This window comes from Metopolophium dirhodum, chromosome 1 (assembly GCF_019925205.1).
Source record: "Metopolophium dirhodum isolate CAU chromosome 1, ASM1992520v1, whole genome shotgun sequence".
Taxonomy (NCBI): domain Eukaryota; kingdom Metazoa; phylum Arthropoda; class Insecta; order Hemiptera; family Aphididae; genus Metopolophium; species Metopolophium dirhodum.
In genome coordinates this window covers 62,203,939-62,219,384 of record NC_083560.1, presented here as the reverse complement: position 1 = coordinate 62,219,384, position 15,446 = coordinate 62,203,939, and the positions used below count along the sequence as shown (strand labels likewise).

The 15,446-nt window shown below is 31.1% G+C and overlaps 1 pseudogene; it reads right to left on the bottom strand.

The window, feature by feature from the left end:
* Window positions 1-12,007: 12,007 nt before the first annotated feature.
* On the bottom strand, window positions 12,008-12,668 carry LOC132933630 (zinc finger protein ZFP2-like; annotated as a pseudogene).
* Between the last annotated feature and the right edge of the window lie 2,778 nt (window positions 12,669-15,446).

Sequence of the window (15,446 nt, the reverse complement as noted above, 5' to 3'; positions counted from 1 at the left end):
TTAATAAATTGTACACTCGGTCTGAGAGTAAAAAGTTTCCATGCTGGCGAATTCAATACTTTTTAAAAGAGCCAGCAGCGATGTTAGAAGGTTAAAATATTGTTAAAGTGTTTTTCTGCAACAGTATAAAATGAGCTGTTCGTACTCTGCATATATATTATGTAGTGAAAGAGCAAATTTTTATTTCGTTTCTATTTTTAATGAAATAAAAGAAAGTTGGTCAAGATAGTATGCATGGTGGACATCCGTATAACTGGGTGTGATCACTAATTGCCTAGCATCACTAATAATTTAGTGTGGTTAGGTAGTTAGGTAGTTATTATAGAGTTAAATGCTGTTTTCATATTCAAAAAACATGATTTTGAGAGAAGTTTGATTACATTTATGTTAACTTTAATGTTAATAAGTCATTTAAAGAAAATTAAAATGTGAATTAACTATATTAAACAAAGCATGATGATACATCGTATACCTTGTATTAGGGGTGGACTGTGTCAACAAGAGACCAGTGGGCGATTTTAAACTTCAGGCCATCTTTTACCGAAAATTCATAATTAATATAATATTTCTTTTTATCAAAATATTATTAATATGTTTTCTTACCAGTTGTTACCATAGTAATATTGTTGACTATTTATTACCATACATAAGATTGATAATAATAAAAGACTGGCTACAATTTTTAGTGATTTAACTAGGTATACTACAGCCTCGACCACTATCGTCTTAAACACGTACTACAAATTAGGAATTTGGCTACCTGGTATGCAGTCAGAAAAAGAAAATTTATAAGAATAATTAAAACTATATCATACCAAAAATATTTAATACTAGCCAACCTGTCAAAATAAAAATCTTAATCTATATAAATAAAATCTTAATAATCTTTTCGTTATATTTTATTTACACTAAATAGTAAAATATTTATTAATTACAAATTAAAAATTCTATGTAAAGATAAATTTAGTTTTTAAATTATTTGATATTATGTTACAAAATCTTATAAACGTGACTTAAGTCTGAAGAAATTATGCAAAGAAAAAAATTTACATTTATTTTTTATTTTTCCGTCACTATAGCGATATAATACATTTTATTTGTCTCGTTAAGCTTCCCCCCCCCACCGGTAACCGGGTCCTATGCATGACGCTGGTCAGCGGAGTATTTATTAATTTTTTATTTTTTAAATTTAATTTCATAATATATTAATGTTGGGCCTCACTGAGATTACTCGTGTGGGGGCTCAGGAGTTCAGAGATACAATTACATATACAACACAAGAACATAGTCTTAAAAAAAAATTTAACTACCAGATTAAATGAACTTCTGAAGAATCTAAGGTGTGGGTATTCGATTTGAGGTAGTTCACAATAGTTGAACAAATGAAATAAGTACAATCATATTATTATAAATTTAATTCAAAAGAAGAATCCAATAACCACTATAATATAATGTTTTATTTTAAATAAATTTACTTGGAGGTTTATTTTATAAGATGGTATTTTTGTACATAGTTTGGAACCAATTATTTCAAAATATCTGCTAGTACTGGTTTTTTAGTTTTTTTTTTATGAAAAAATGGTTTTTAGCGTATCTTGTGCAGACTTCATGTGTTATTGGTTGCAATAATTATGGCTTTTTAAAAATGTAGCAGTTATTTTTAAATATATTTTCTTAACAGGAAGTACCTACGTTTAGTTCAGTATATAAATTTTTTGTTGGGTACATATGGTTTTTTTTTGAACAATAATCTAATATTAAGGTGATTCAAAGTATTTTCGAAGGCACCACCCCAGCTTATTATACCATATAAGATAATTGTTTCCACTAACCGTAAATATACCTGACGTAGTTTTGTTAAGTTTAGAATTTTATTTAAATTTCTTAATATATACATCATTTTTCGAAGCTTTTTTCTTAATTGTTCAATTTGGTTTTTCCATCTCATATTACTACTGAATTCAATACCTAAGTATTTAAAATTATATTCAATATTTATTGATTTACAATAGCAATAAAATTATTGTCTAATTGTGTACAGAGGTCATTATGAATTTTTATTTTTGTTTTAATAGCTAATACATTATGTATTAAGGCATGAGGTACAACACATGTTTTTTCTAAATTTAAAATAGATTATTTTTAATAAACCATTGTTTTATCAATTTTAAGTCGAGTTTTATTATAATAAATATCTCATCCCATGAGTCACCTGAACATAGCTTAACTGTATCATCTGCATAACAAAGTATATATCTCTAAATATAAAATATATCGTATGGATTATTTAGAGAAATTATTTTATTTTTTTCTATCCTTTGTATAATACGTTATGACTTAGTTACGATTAAAGTTTAGGCTAATAGTATAATATACTAATATAAAGAAAAGTTGATGTCTAGTTATCAATAATGCTACTTACTTGGGGACAATATGATTTCACTCAATTATAGAGTTATACCTCAGTAGGTATACCAGTTAAAATGTTTATTTTAACACTGGCATTGCCACCACAGCACACTATTCAACTTGTAGTACCTATAGTTAGTTATTGAAATTAAATATTTCTTCACTAATAATATTACCAATCTTCTCAACAGCACTAACAAACTTATAACACTAACATGGATTCCTAGCCATATCGGAATTGAAGGGAACGAAAGAGCAGACATGATGGCAAAACAAGCAACCAGTGGCCAAACCATTGAAGTATTGAACTTTCTTTCCAAAGATGACCTTAAAAGAGAAGCCAAACATTTCATAACAAACTTATGGCGTAAGGAATGGCATTTACTGAGGGACAACAAATTAAGAGAAATTAAACCCACCACCGATAGATAGATTAACCCAACAAATTTAACAAGACAACAAGAAGTAATTTTAACCCATTTAAGGATTGGACACACCTGGCATACCCACAAACACCTCATGGACAAAACAGACCTAGAACCATGCATCACCTGCGGATCCGAAATCTCCATCAAACATCTGCTACTAGAATGCTGCCAATTTAATGAAGAAAGAACTAAACACAACATTCCCAGCAGTCTCTCCGTATGTCTCAACAATGAACCCTTAAATATCAACAGAACACTTAGTTTTATAAGAGACACTAATTTACATAAAACCATGTAACCAAAAATCTAAATAATTTTAATTTTTTCCTTTTTGTTATAATTTACTACATGTTTATAAGTATTTACTATAATGTATTAATCAGTTTGTAATAATTAATCGCGGCCAATGACCTATGCAGTCGAGGCCTTGTTCCTTATAATAATAAAAAAAAAAAATATTTCTTATCTGGTACTTTATAAAATATGTTGACATGTTGTCGTTCTAACTATTGGATTGAAAATAAAGGCTATTCAAAACTGTTGGCTCATTTTTAATTAAAATTAAATAGCATAAATAAACAATGGGTTTGGTCTACACAATATCATAATATTATGGTCTTTCGCCTCAACTATGTGTCTATGTAGAGTGCGGCATGGGTATAGGTGTATAGCCATATGCCCGTATAAGGATTTAATTGTAACGAAAATAGAAAGAGACGATAACAAAAATTAAAAGTGAATTTTCATCATAAACATTGTATATTTGTGTTTATAATTCATCATAATATTAAAAGATGAATTTTTGTCCGTCTTCATATTTTATTCTTAAAAATAATGTAAGGCTGAAATATATACTACGAACGGCCGACAGGTTAGTCTGCAGTCGCTGACCAGTTATTATTTATTGTTGGCGGGACAGTCCGCTACTGTCTTGTATTCAAATGATAGTAATGTTATTGTTGAAGTACACAGATATACAGAAGTTAAAAGGTAAATAATAATATAATCGGATATATATAATATAATAATAAGTATAATGATACGATGTACAATAGTGTTACGAGGCGTAATATAAATCAACGACTAACTATGTATACCCGGCTACACTACGCAGGACATATAATATGCTGTAGTATATAAAAATGTATAGTCAGCGTCTGATGAACTACAGTGTGAATATATTACTTATACACTACATTATATAGGGTGTTTTGTTTATAATTCCAACACTTTCCCTTAAACAATATACCCTTATACATCAATATTTATAACTCCTAACATCTCCCTTAGCTCATTGAACCGCGTTCGTGGAGTTGGTTTTGTCATAATGTCCGCAATCTGCTCCTTGCTGGATATGTACTCCAATGAAAACAATCCCTCATTGAACTTTTCTCTTATATAGTGGTAGCGAACATCTATGTGCTTCGTTCTTCTATGAAACTCTGGATTTTTTATGAGTTTAATCGCACTTTGATTGTCTCCATACATTGTTGGCACCGTTTTTGGCTGGTCCAGCAATTCACCTAAAAACAATTTTAACCAAGTTAATTCTTGTACTGCTTGACTTAAAGCTATGTACTCTGATTCAGTTGTGCTAAGGCTAACACACTGTTGACGACGTGAACTCCATGCTATACTTCCAGATCCTAATGTAAATACTGACCCTGATGTTGATCTTCTTGTATCCAAGTCACCTGCATAGTCAGCATCACTGTATCCTTTTAACATGAGTTTTTGTCTAGAACTAAATACCAATCCAAAATTAATAGTTCCCTTTAAATATTTTAAAATTCGTTTCACTGCGGTCCAGTGTTGTTCCTTTGGATCCTCGATGTATCTACTAACTAGATTTACTGAAAAAGTTATGTCCGGTCTTGTAATCTGACTGAGATATAATAAGCTTCCGACTGCTTCACGATATGGGACTTTACTAGTTAAATTAGTATTTTGTTGCTTGTCATCTAATGAATGTTGAGGGTCTGCTGGTATTTGAACTGATTTTGCTTCAGTCATATTGAACTTCTCCAATACTCTTTTACAATACAACCCTTGGTGCATTACAATTGATCCATCAGATTTTCGCTCAATTTCTGTACCTAAAAATTGATTCAATTCTCCTTCGGTAATATTGAAATGTTGTCTCAAATATTCAATTAATGCATGTACATCCTGACTCGATGTAGCTGCAACTAGACCATCATCAACAAATATAGCGACGATTAATACTTTGTTATTTTCTCTATTAACAAAAACACAGGGATCTGCTTTTGTTTCTAATAGATTAAAGTTAAGAAGAAATGTTTTGAACTTTATGTTCCAACATCGTGGTGACTGCTTTAGGCCATATAAACTGCGTTGAAGTCTGCACACCATTTCGGTACCATTGTTGAACCCTTCTGGTTGTCTCATGTAAATTTCTTCGTCCAAATCTCCATATAGAAAGGCTGTTTGAACGTCAAATTGTCGAAGTTGTAATTGTTCTGCTGCTGATATAGCTAATATAGACCGAATTGAATCGAACTTTACTACAGGACTAAAGGTTTCATTAAAATCAATAACGAACATTTGACTATACCCTTTTGCTACTAGCCTAGCCTTGTATCGATCAACATGTCCATGAACATTATATTTTGTTTTATACACCCAACCACAATTTACAATAGTTCTGTCCTTAGGTAAACTTACGAGCGACCATGTTCCGTTTTGTTCAAGAGATTCCATTTCATTGTTCATGGCTTCTATCCATTTTTCTGAATTTTGTGACTCCACAGCTTCCTTGAAATTCACTGGATCGGATTCGACTACGAAAAAGGCTGAATTATCATAACGTAATGGTTTCTTAATATTACTTCTGTCTCGCAAGTTGTACACGTTGACATTTGATCCATTTTCATGTTCATGTTCTTGTTTTTCATTGTCATCTACACTTATTGACCCAAATTTATTTTCCATGACTTCATCTCCTTCTGATGTATTGCTGTGTTCTAAAGAGCCGTCTTTGTGTAAGCTAAGAACATCAATGTTATTACTATCATTTAAATTATTAGAACATTCTACACGTTGGTCATTTACAACACTTTCATCCTTGAAAATAACGTCTCTACTAAGTGACACCTCGTTATTTTCTTTATACCAAATACGATACCCTTTTGAAGTTTCTGAATATCCAACAAAGTATCCTTTTCGACTTTTTGCATCCCACTTCTTTCGTCGTTGTTTTGGAACTAAACTATATGCATTTATTCCAAATTCTACAAACTTTTCTATTTTAGGAAGTTTATCAAACCATAACTCATATGGAGTTTTACATACTTTCCCTGAATTACCAGTATAATTGAATGAGAACACTACTGTATTGACTGCTTCTGCCCACAGTGATTTTGGAAAATTCTTGGCATAGATCATTGTTCTGGCTGCCTCACAAATAGTCCTCATTGAACGTTCAGCTCTTCCATTTTGTTCAGGAGTATAAGGTACACTTGTTTCATGCTTTATTTCAAAAATATTTAGAATTGATTGAACTTCAGAATTCTTATATTCTAATCCACAGTCATTTCTAATAGTTTTAATAACATTTTTAGTTTGAGTTTTAACCATACTCAGAAAACAATTAAGTTTTTCTTTAACCTCAGATTTATGTTTCATAAAATAAACATAAGTATATTTAGAATAATCATCTTTAAAAATAATGAAATATCTTTTACCTCCTAATGAATTCTCTTCCATGGGTCCACATACGTCGCTGTGTATTATTTGCCCTGGTTCAATAGTTATTGTTTCGCTCTGAGTGAACGTCTCCTTATGCTGTTTGCCATAGATGCATGGTTCACAGAATAACTGTCCTTGTATATCTGTAAATTGTATTTGATTGTGTTTTAAATACTCACGAACATGTTTGACATTCTGATGACATAGTATTTTGTGCCAGTGTTCTAATGTTAATTTCTTAACTGCAACGTTAGCACAGTTTCCAATTTCCTGTGAAATATCTGTTTTGATTAGCATTGAAAACAATTTATTCTCACGAACACCGACTGCAATTACACAATTATCCATTTTAAATGTACAACCTTTACTGTCTGTCACCATTGTAATTCCTTTATCAAGGCATGCCCCACAAGAAAATAAATTTACTTTTATATCAGGTACATATAAAACATTTTTTAAGTAGCCTTTTATCCACTTATTGTTAACATAAGTATGAATATTTATGTTACCTTTTCCGACTGCCATAATGTGCTTACCATCTCCAATACGTACAGGCGAATGCACATCAACATTTTTATAATCGACGAACCACTCTTTCCGATTTGTCATGTGGTCGCTCGCACCTGAGTCCACATACCATTTGTCTGAGTCGTCGATTTCTTCAATTTTTCTTTGTACACCAATAAGCGCCATACCGGAAGTTGATTTCTTTTCTTCTTGTTCCCTTTTGAATATCCTGCAGTCCCTTTTCCAGTGTCCTGGTTTTTTACAGTGGTTGCATTTTCCTGGTTTTGTATTATCATTTTTGTTCCCGTATTTTTGACTTTTAATATACTTGCCTTTGTTTGCAGTCAAAGCAATACTTTCAGCACCATCGTTACGGACCTCCTGTCCTTGCACTTGTCGTGTTTCTTCCACCATCAATCGAGTGGTTAACTGTTCTAGCGTTCTATTTGTACTATTCATTGAGTCCCATGCACTGTAGAAGTGCCTATAGCTATCAGGTAATGTCATCAAAATTTTTGTAATCAACATTGATTCTGAGATAGGTTCTCCCAATTTTTTTAGTTGTCTACTTAGATTTTCTAGTTTCGAAATATGACCGGCTATATTGTCCTTAGGATCCATTGTATAACGATAGAATTTTTGTTGTACTATTGTTATGCTTGTGTCCGACTTTTGTTCGTACACACTAAGTAATTTGTTCCACATACCATTTGCTGTGTCACAGTTCATAATGTATTGTAGAGGTTGTTCATCTAGCGAAGTGACGATACATTTTTGAGCCTTATTATCTGCCCTTTTCCATATAGAAAAATCAACACTATGCCTTTTTCTCGCTTCATCTTCAGTTTCATTACCGATTTTTGCTAAAATTGGTTTCTTTGATTTTCCTGTTACTACATCAAATATTTCAGCTGCATTCATGATAACCTTAATTTGAAATTTCCACATGTCCCAATTTGATGCATCTTTGAGTTTGTTGATTTTATATTGTTCGTTCTCCATATTTAAACAAAACGTAGATGTACACTATCTGCACACTAAGAAACGCACGCACACTACACTGCACTTATTTCGCGAATTATTATTGCTGTACACTGTCTGTACACAAAAAACACGAAATTCGTTAATCAATTATTATTTTACTAATTATTCACGACTTTATTATAAAGACCTTACTCTGGGCCCATAACCTGTTGAAGTACACAGATATACAGAAGTTAAAAGGTAAATAATAATATAATCGGATATATATAATATAATAATAAGTATAATGATACGATGTACAATAGTGTTACGAGGCGTAATATAAATCAACGACTAACTATGTATACCCGGCTACACTACGCAGGACATATAATATGCTGTAGTATATAAAAATGTATAGTCAGCGTCTGATGAACTACAGTGTGAATATATTACTTATACACTACATTATATAGGGTGTTTTGTTTATAATTCCAACAGTTATAATGTTATATAATACACAGTATCAACAAATAATAATAATATGTAATTATGTATAATAAATTCAAAAACATATAATACCGTTTCATTAGTGATATTAATTTCGTTCTACATTTCTTGAATATTGCTGAACATTTTTTACGTGGGTATATTATTATATACTTCCAAAATAGTATTTATCTCAGTCCAACCCATCTTCTACCAGGTAATGACCAGAATGACTTCATCAAATAAACCAAAATGAAAACAAAAATAAATAATATATAAAGAGTATAAAATATACTTTTATATTAATAAAAAGGTAGTCTAAGGTGAAACTACATGAAGATTTCAAGTATCTACATTTATTACTATTTAAATTATCTCCGTGTTAATCCTCATATAGTTTATATGACCCAACTCACTTATAATATTTACCAGCTATTCACATAAGCTTTAAACCGTACATACAATTTGAATACTAAATGGAAATTAGTAAAGTTATTAAACTTTTAAATTAATTACACAAGCTAACTCAACGAATTCATTATTTTAAATTATTAAGAAACACGAAAATAACAGTTTTAGTTTTTATCAAAATATATTATAAATTTTCATTTTAAAATAGCCATAACTTTCCAAAATTATTTAAAAAAAATATTATTTAGGTATATTTAAGGAAAAATAGCATACTATAATATTCTGTAGTATTTTATTCAATGCAAATTCATTAGTCAACATTAATTTCGTATGCTTAGTATTTAGTAATAAGTAATAATTAATTTATGAGTAAATAATGGCCAAAATTATAATTTATTTTTAAATATTTTAATTAAACATTCTTTCAATGTTTCTAAAATAAGCTCGAGTGCTGTTATTACAATTAAGTTTAGCTTGAAGTCTTGAAAGTAGAAGCCACCCACTGATGATAACCCTCCTACATTGTGGTTTATACGGTTAGTTTAGAGGGGCAGTAGTTTGGTTAGATTATTTGGTAGAATATTTTGGTAATCAGAGAGTAAGTTTTGATAACGTATGAAGGATTTTGATAGCAGTTTCCAGTACTGTGTACATTTTTAGGTTTTTAGATTTTTGATTTGTTTTTTTTTTTGGAGCCCTAATTTTTGTCGACAACATTGATTTTAGAAAAGTCAATCAAAGATTTTGTTTAGTGTGTAGTGAAAGTTTTGAATTTGCGTTAAGAAAATATTAAGGAGTATGGATATGATAATTTAGCTTACCTACTTAAGAGGACGTCATAACTACATATGTTGTTTCCATCTTACATACGTACGACATTGCACATATTGGTTTACCACTTTTAATATTGTGCTGTTATTTTTGATATTGGTTTGAATTAACCTATTATAAAGTTTAAAGGTAAGATAATATTATAAGATACGACGTAGGCTTTTATTAATATTATTATTTTTAAGCAAGTTATGAACTTTTTGAAACTGTACATTTTAAAATATTTATAACTTATTTGTAAATAATAATATCAATAAAAGCCTACGTCATGCTCTAGATAAAAATCATACATTTAAATTGTATAATATCAAAACTAACAGCACACTTGTAATAATAAATGACGAACGATTGAGTTCCAGGTTCACAAAAAATATTATCTGTTTATTGCGTGTAATTTCTTCAATTTAGTTATTTAATACAATATTTTCTTTTTGTATATTATATTATCACACAAGGTGATTTGACATAATAAAAATACGTTTAACAAGGAAAAGAGATTATGATTTGTTATTTTGTATTGACTCACGGTGATACTGGTTGGCAAACATCGTTATTGTAATAGGATCGGTGGTCACTAAACTGCTCTGGTCCTCTGTGGTGTCGTCGTAGAAAGTTGGTGCTCTTATGCTCATACGGACTATGAGATGGTCGTAGAGTGAGGTCCATGTCCCCAGCACTCCCACCTCCAAGGTTCCTATACCAATCGTTTGTACCCGTTTGTAGGTACCTCAAGTAAAATCGTTTGTACCTCAACGGTTTTTCAACTGTCCCTACTTTGGTTTTAGGGGTGCCAAGGAAACGCTGGCACCCCCACCTTTGAATTTCAAGTTTAAACACATACCAATCGTTTGTACCTCGTTTGTACTTGTTTGTACTTCAAGTAAAATCGTTTGTACCTCAAAGGTTTTATAATTATTCCAAGTTTTAAGGTGGGGTTGCCGAGGAAACGCTGCACCCCACCTTTGAATTTTGGGTTTAAACACATACCAATCGTTTGTACCTCATTTGTACCTGTTTGTACCTCAACGGTTTTCCAGTTATTCCAAGTTTTTTAGGTGGAGGCGCTAAGTGTGTGAATTTGGCCCCACCATGTTATGATTATTACAACGAAGTTATACCAATATTTTGCAACTAATTCACTTTATATCAGCAACCGATATTAAAAAATATGCAACCTTATATGTATGCCTTAATTGCTAAATCAAAATCGCTAACCTATTTCATAATTTAGCAACTAATTTGCATCTTTAGGCAACATTAGTGAAAAAATGTGCAACCTAATGGTTACACCGGAATTGAGTTCCAAAGTTGGACGTTCGTAAAGTTGGCACTCCCACTTTAACCTAACGACTTCAAACCAGTGCCAATATTTTGCAAATGATTTGCAACATCACCGATTTTCCGGAAAATATGATTTCCCGGTGGTAGTAACTTCCACTACCACGGGAATTTTTTTATTTTATTCAACATTATACAGGGTGATTTATTAGGCGTAAAACACTCATTATCTCAAAAAGTATTAATGTTTTTGAAATTTTTTTTTACATAATTTCAAGATGTTAAAAAAACAACGTTCTTATTAAAAAGTCATATTTTCAAATATTTTTTATCCTTATATTTTCTTAAGTTTTTACTTTTTTGAATGACAACATAGAGTTTTATTAATTATTTGCCAAGGAGAATATTTTAATAAATATAATAAATAAAAAATAAAAATAAAAAAAATTCCCGTGGTAGTGGAAGTTACTACCTACCACCGGGAAATCATATTTTCCGGAGAATTGGTGATGTTGCAAATCAGTTGCAAAATATTGGCACTGGTTTGAAGTCGTTAGGTTAAAGTGGGAGTGCCCCAATTTTCCTATTAATTAATAGTTTTGAAATAATTTGACTTGGAATACTTCAAAATAGTTTGAATAGGAATGTTTTAATTGGAATTTTAAATGTACCTACTATTGTTATTATTTTTAGTTATAATTATTTGTTTTTGCATTGTTCTTTAATGGTTAGTAGGTATCGTTTATAAATGTACACATTATATAAATCAATAGTCCCAGCTATTAAAATTTGTTTTACTTCAGCAAAAAATATATCATCTGTTATTACTTCATACAAATACTAAAACAGGTACAAATTTACTTAAAAATACTGGATTCTAATTGTGAATACTGCATTGATAAAATTGTATAAACTTTAAAAACACTGCATTGATGTAAAGCCTGAAATGATAATTTTTGAAACAACAATTCGATAAACATTGATCAGTGAGCCATATGCGTCCGCTTGTGTGCCGTCAAATTGCTGCTTTCAGAAAATGACTTGTCGCATACACTGCATGCGTACGGTTTTTCTCAATTGTGTGTTCGCTTGTGTGGCGTTAAACTACCACTTGCAGAGAATGATTTGTCACATACAACACATGCATATGATTTTTCACCAGTGTGCGTACATCGATATGTTGTCAAATTGATACTTTGGCTGAACGACTTGTTGCATACATCGCACGCATACGATTTTCGCCGGTGTGTGTGCGTCGATGGCTCGTCAAACTGCCACGAACAGAGAATGAGTTGTCACAAATATCACACGCATATGGTTTTTTACCGGTGTGTGTGCGTCGATGGCTTTTCAAACTGCCACTAACAGAGAATGACTTGTCACAAACATCACACGCATATGGTTTTTCACCGGTGTGTGTTCGTCGATGGCTCTTCAAACTGCCACTAACAGAGAATGACTTGTCACAAACATCGCATGCGTATAGTTTTTCGCCAGTGTGCATTCGTTTGTGTGCTGCCAAATTGCTGCTTACAGAGAACGACTTGTTGCATACATCGCATGCATACGTCGATGCATCGTTAAATTGATACTTCAGCTGAATGACTTGTCACAGACCTCGCACAGGTAAGATTTCTTCTCCATTTGTTGGATGGTGTGTCGTTAGCTTGCTTCTATTTGTAAATAATTTATTTAAAATGTTATTATTATTGATAAAATCACATGGTTACTATGCTATTCTATTTATATTTGATTAGAATTTTACTGTCTTAAGAATGTTTTTAAGCCAGTACTTGTTTTATTACTTTTTAAACTTAAAGTAGAGTCTATTATGCTGTATAAAACACAACTGTTTTTCTACAATTATTTATTTATATCATATTTTCACTATTTTACTCTTAGGATTTAGATCATTAATCTATTAGTTATTTCTCGATAGTCAATTTTGGTACCCAAAGACTTTTTTTTAGTTTATCAATCCAAAAATTGGTTTTTATCAAATTTTCACAGTAAATGTCTTCTTCGTCTTTCTCTGTCATTCGCCATATTTTTTAGCTCCCTGTAGAAAGTGACTCCTGCATCCTGCATTATTTGGCTTATGTATCTCGTCTTAGGTCTTCCACTTGATCTTGTTCCTTCTATCATTCCTTCAATTATTAAACTATGCAGTTCATCTCAACGTCTCAACGTGTGCTCTATCATCTGCCATCTCCTTTCCTTTATAATGTCTAACAACGTTCGTTTTTTATATTCTGTCCTCAAGATGTCTTGATTTGATCTTCTATCAGTCCAGCTTATTCTCTGCATCTTTCTCCAACTTTCTTCTTTGCAAACGATGTAGAAAGTTTTTCTTTTTTGTGTCTCGGGGTTTGAAGTAGAATTTCTTCTTTTTCAAGCCTTGCTGTTGGGCGACAATGTAATAAAAATGATGAATACGGGTTCAATTTTAGTTCATTAAATTATTATCTGTTTTTTATTGTAATTTCTCTATGAATTTTAATATGACAGTTTTTTCTTTTATTTAAATTTTACCACATAAAAGTGGTTTAACAATCAAAAATAAGTTTAACAAGGAAATAGGTTTGAGATTTTGGCGATTGAATATTGACTCACGGTACTCCGGGAATTGAACCTGGTTATCCGGGTGGCACTATGGACTACTATGTACGGTAGGCAGCTTGGCTAGAATGGCACAGCGTATGGGCGGTTGGTACTGCGGACAACCGCTCCTGTTGTCCTTCGGCAGTAATTACACAGCAAGTGAATGGTTGGTACTATTTTTATCGGTGTTACAACTATTCTCGTCGACTCAATATACAGACGGGCGGCACGACAGACAGCGGATTTTGGCGTTCTCTTCGGTGGCTTGATACGTCGGCGGTGGTATTCGCTCCGGTCAGTTTGGACCAGTGTGTTACTGACACGGCAGAGTAATCGACGGCAATTTTCGGCGTTCTCGTTCGGCGGTGGCTCGTAACAAGCGTCTAGCGACAGGGAATCTGAACATTCCGAGCGGCTGCAAGATGGATATCGTTATCGTTATCAGTGATCACCGATTTTATTATCACTTTATTTTTAAAATAATAAATTTCTTTCCCTTACCTTATTTCCAACCAAATTGTATATTATAAATCTGTTCAAGTCTAATATACTATTTCCAAGTCTATTATACTATAGTGACAGTGAAGTATCTAATTAGTCTATCTCATTTTAAATATTCACCAAGTAAAACTCAGTACATCCAGTACTTCTTACAATATTTGTATTTGAATTTTTACTAATCGTTAAAAAATTTGCATGTTTGATTAAATGTACAATATTGTGAAAGTTTTCACTACATGAGTTTAAATGTTTTATTCATCCCTTTTCTTGATGTACTGGAATATTCTTTACTTGTGTTTGCTTTCGCCTATTATGCATTTAGATAATATTTTGTTAATTTTTTTTTTTTATGTTTCTCGTTAATCATGTTACGGAGGCCTAAGGATGTCACTCTCAGGTTGATATGCAATCAGATTAGTTCCATGTTCCTTCTTAAGTTCCTTACGGTGGTCACTTATCTTTGTCACCACTCCTATCTTGTCTAATACTTTATTTAAAAACAATACATTGTACATGATGATGGAACTGGCCAGCAAGGATCCATAATTACTATTCTCAATTATTATTATTTAATTGTATTTTTATTATAAATGCATTGTTATTCTATTATTATTTTGTTTCCAATGTTAATTTTTATGTCTGTTTTAGTGTTTTCATAATTTAATTAGTAATAATAACTTAACAATTAAAAAACATTTTAACTTATTTTATTGCTGTCATCTTTACTACCGCTCACTTTTTTCATAAATATTTAATGCATTTTATATCCCTGTTTACACATTTTATGTTTTAAAAATTTAAACATAAAAACCTGTTTACAACAAGACCATACAATTACATATACACATTTAACATAATATATTACCTATAAATAAATAAATATCTAATTATTATTCTAATTTGTATAAATTATAAATTTCTTTGATGTGCTATTTGACTATGTATTGTAAAATTGTTTTATGGTGTTATAAGTATTTAATTAAATAAAAATTCACAAAATAAATGTTTATTTATTAACAAATTCAAAAACTATGAATTGTATTTGTGTAAATACAATAAATATGCATTGATATTTTATTTTGTTCAAAATTAGGTTTTTAAGAACATGTCAGACATAAATGAATTCAAATGTATAGAATTTGAGAAAAAGTTTAAATTTTTAAAAAACTTACGAGCCCACATATAAACAAATCAACCTCTTTTAAAGTTGGATGAAATAGCACAAACAAAAAAACAGAAAAATAGTAATTTGTATGTATTTACATGTGACCAGTGTACAAAGTCATATTGTCATCAAAAAAATCTAATTGAACACAAAAA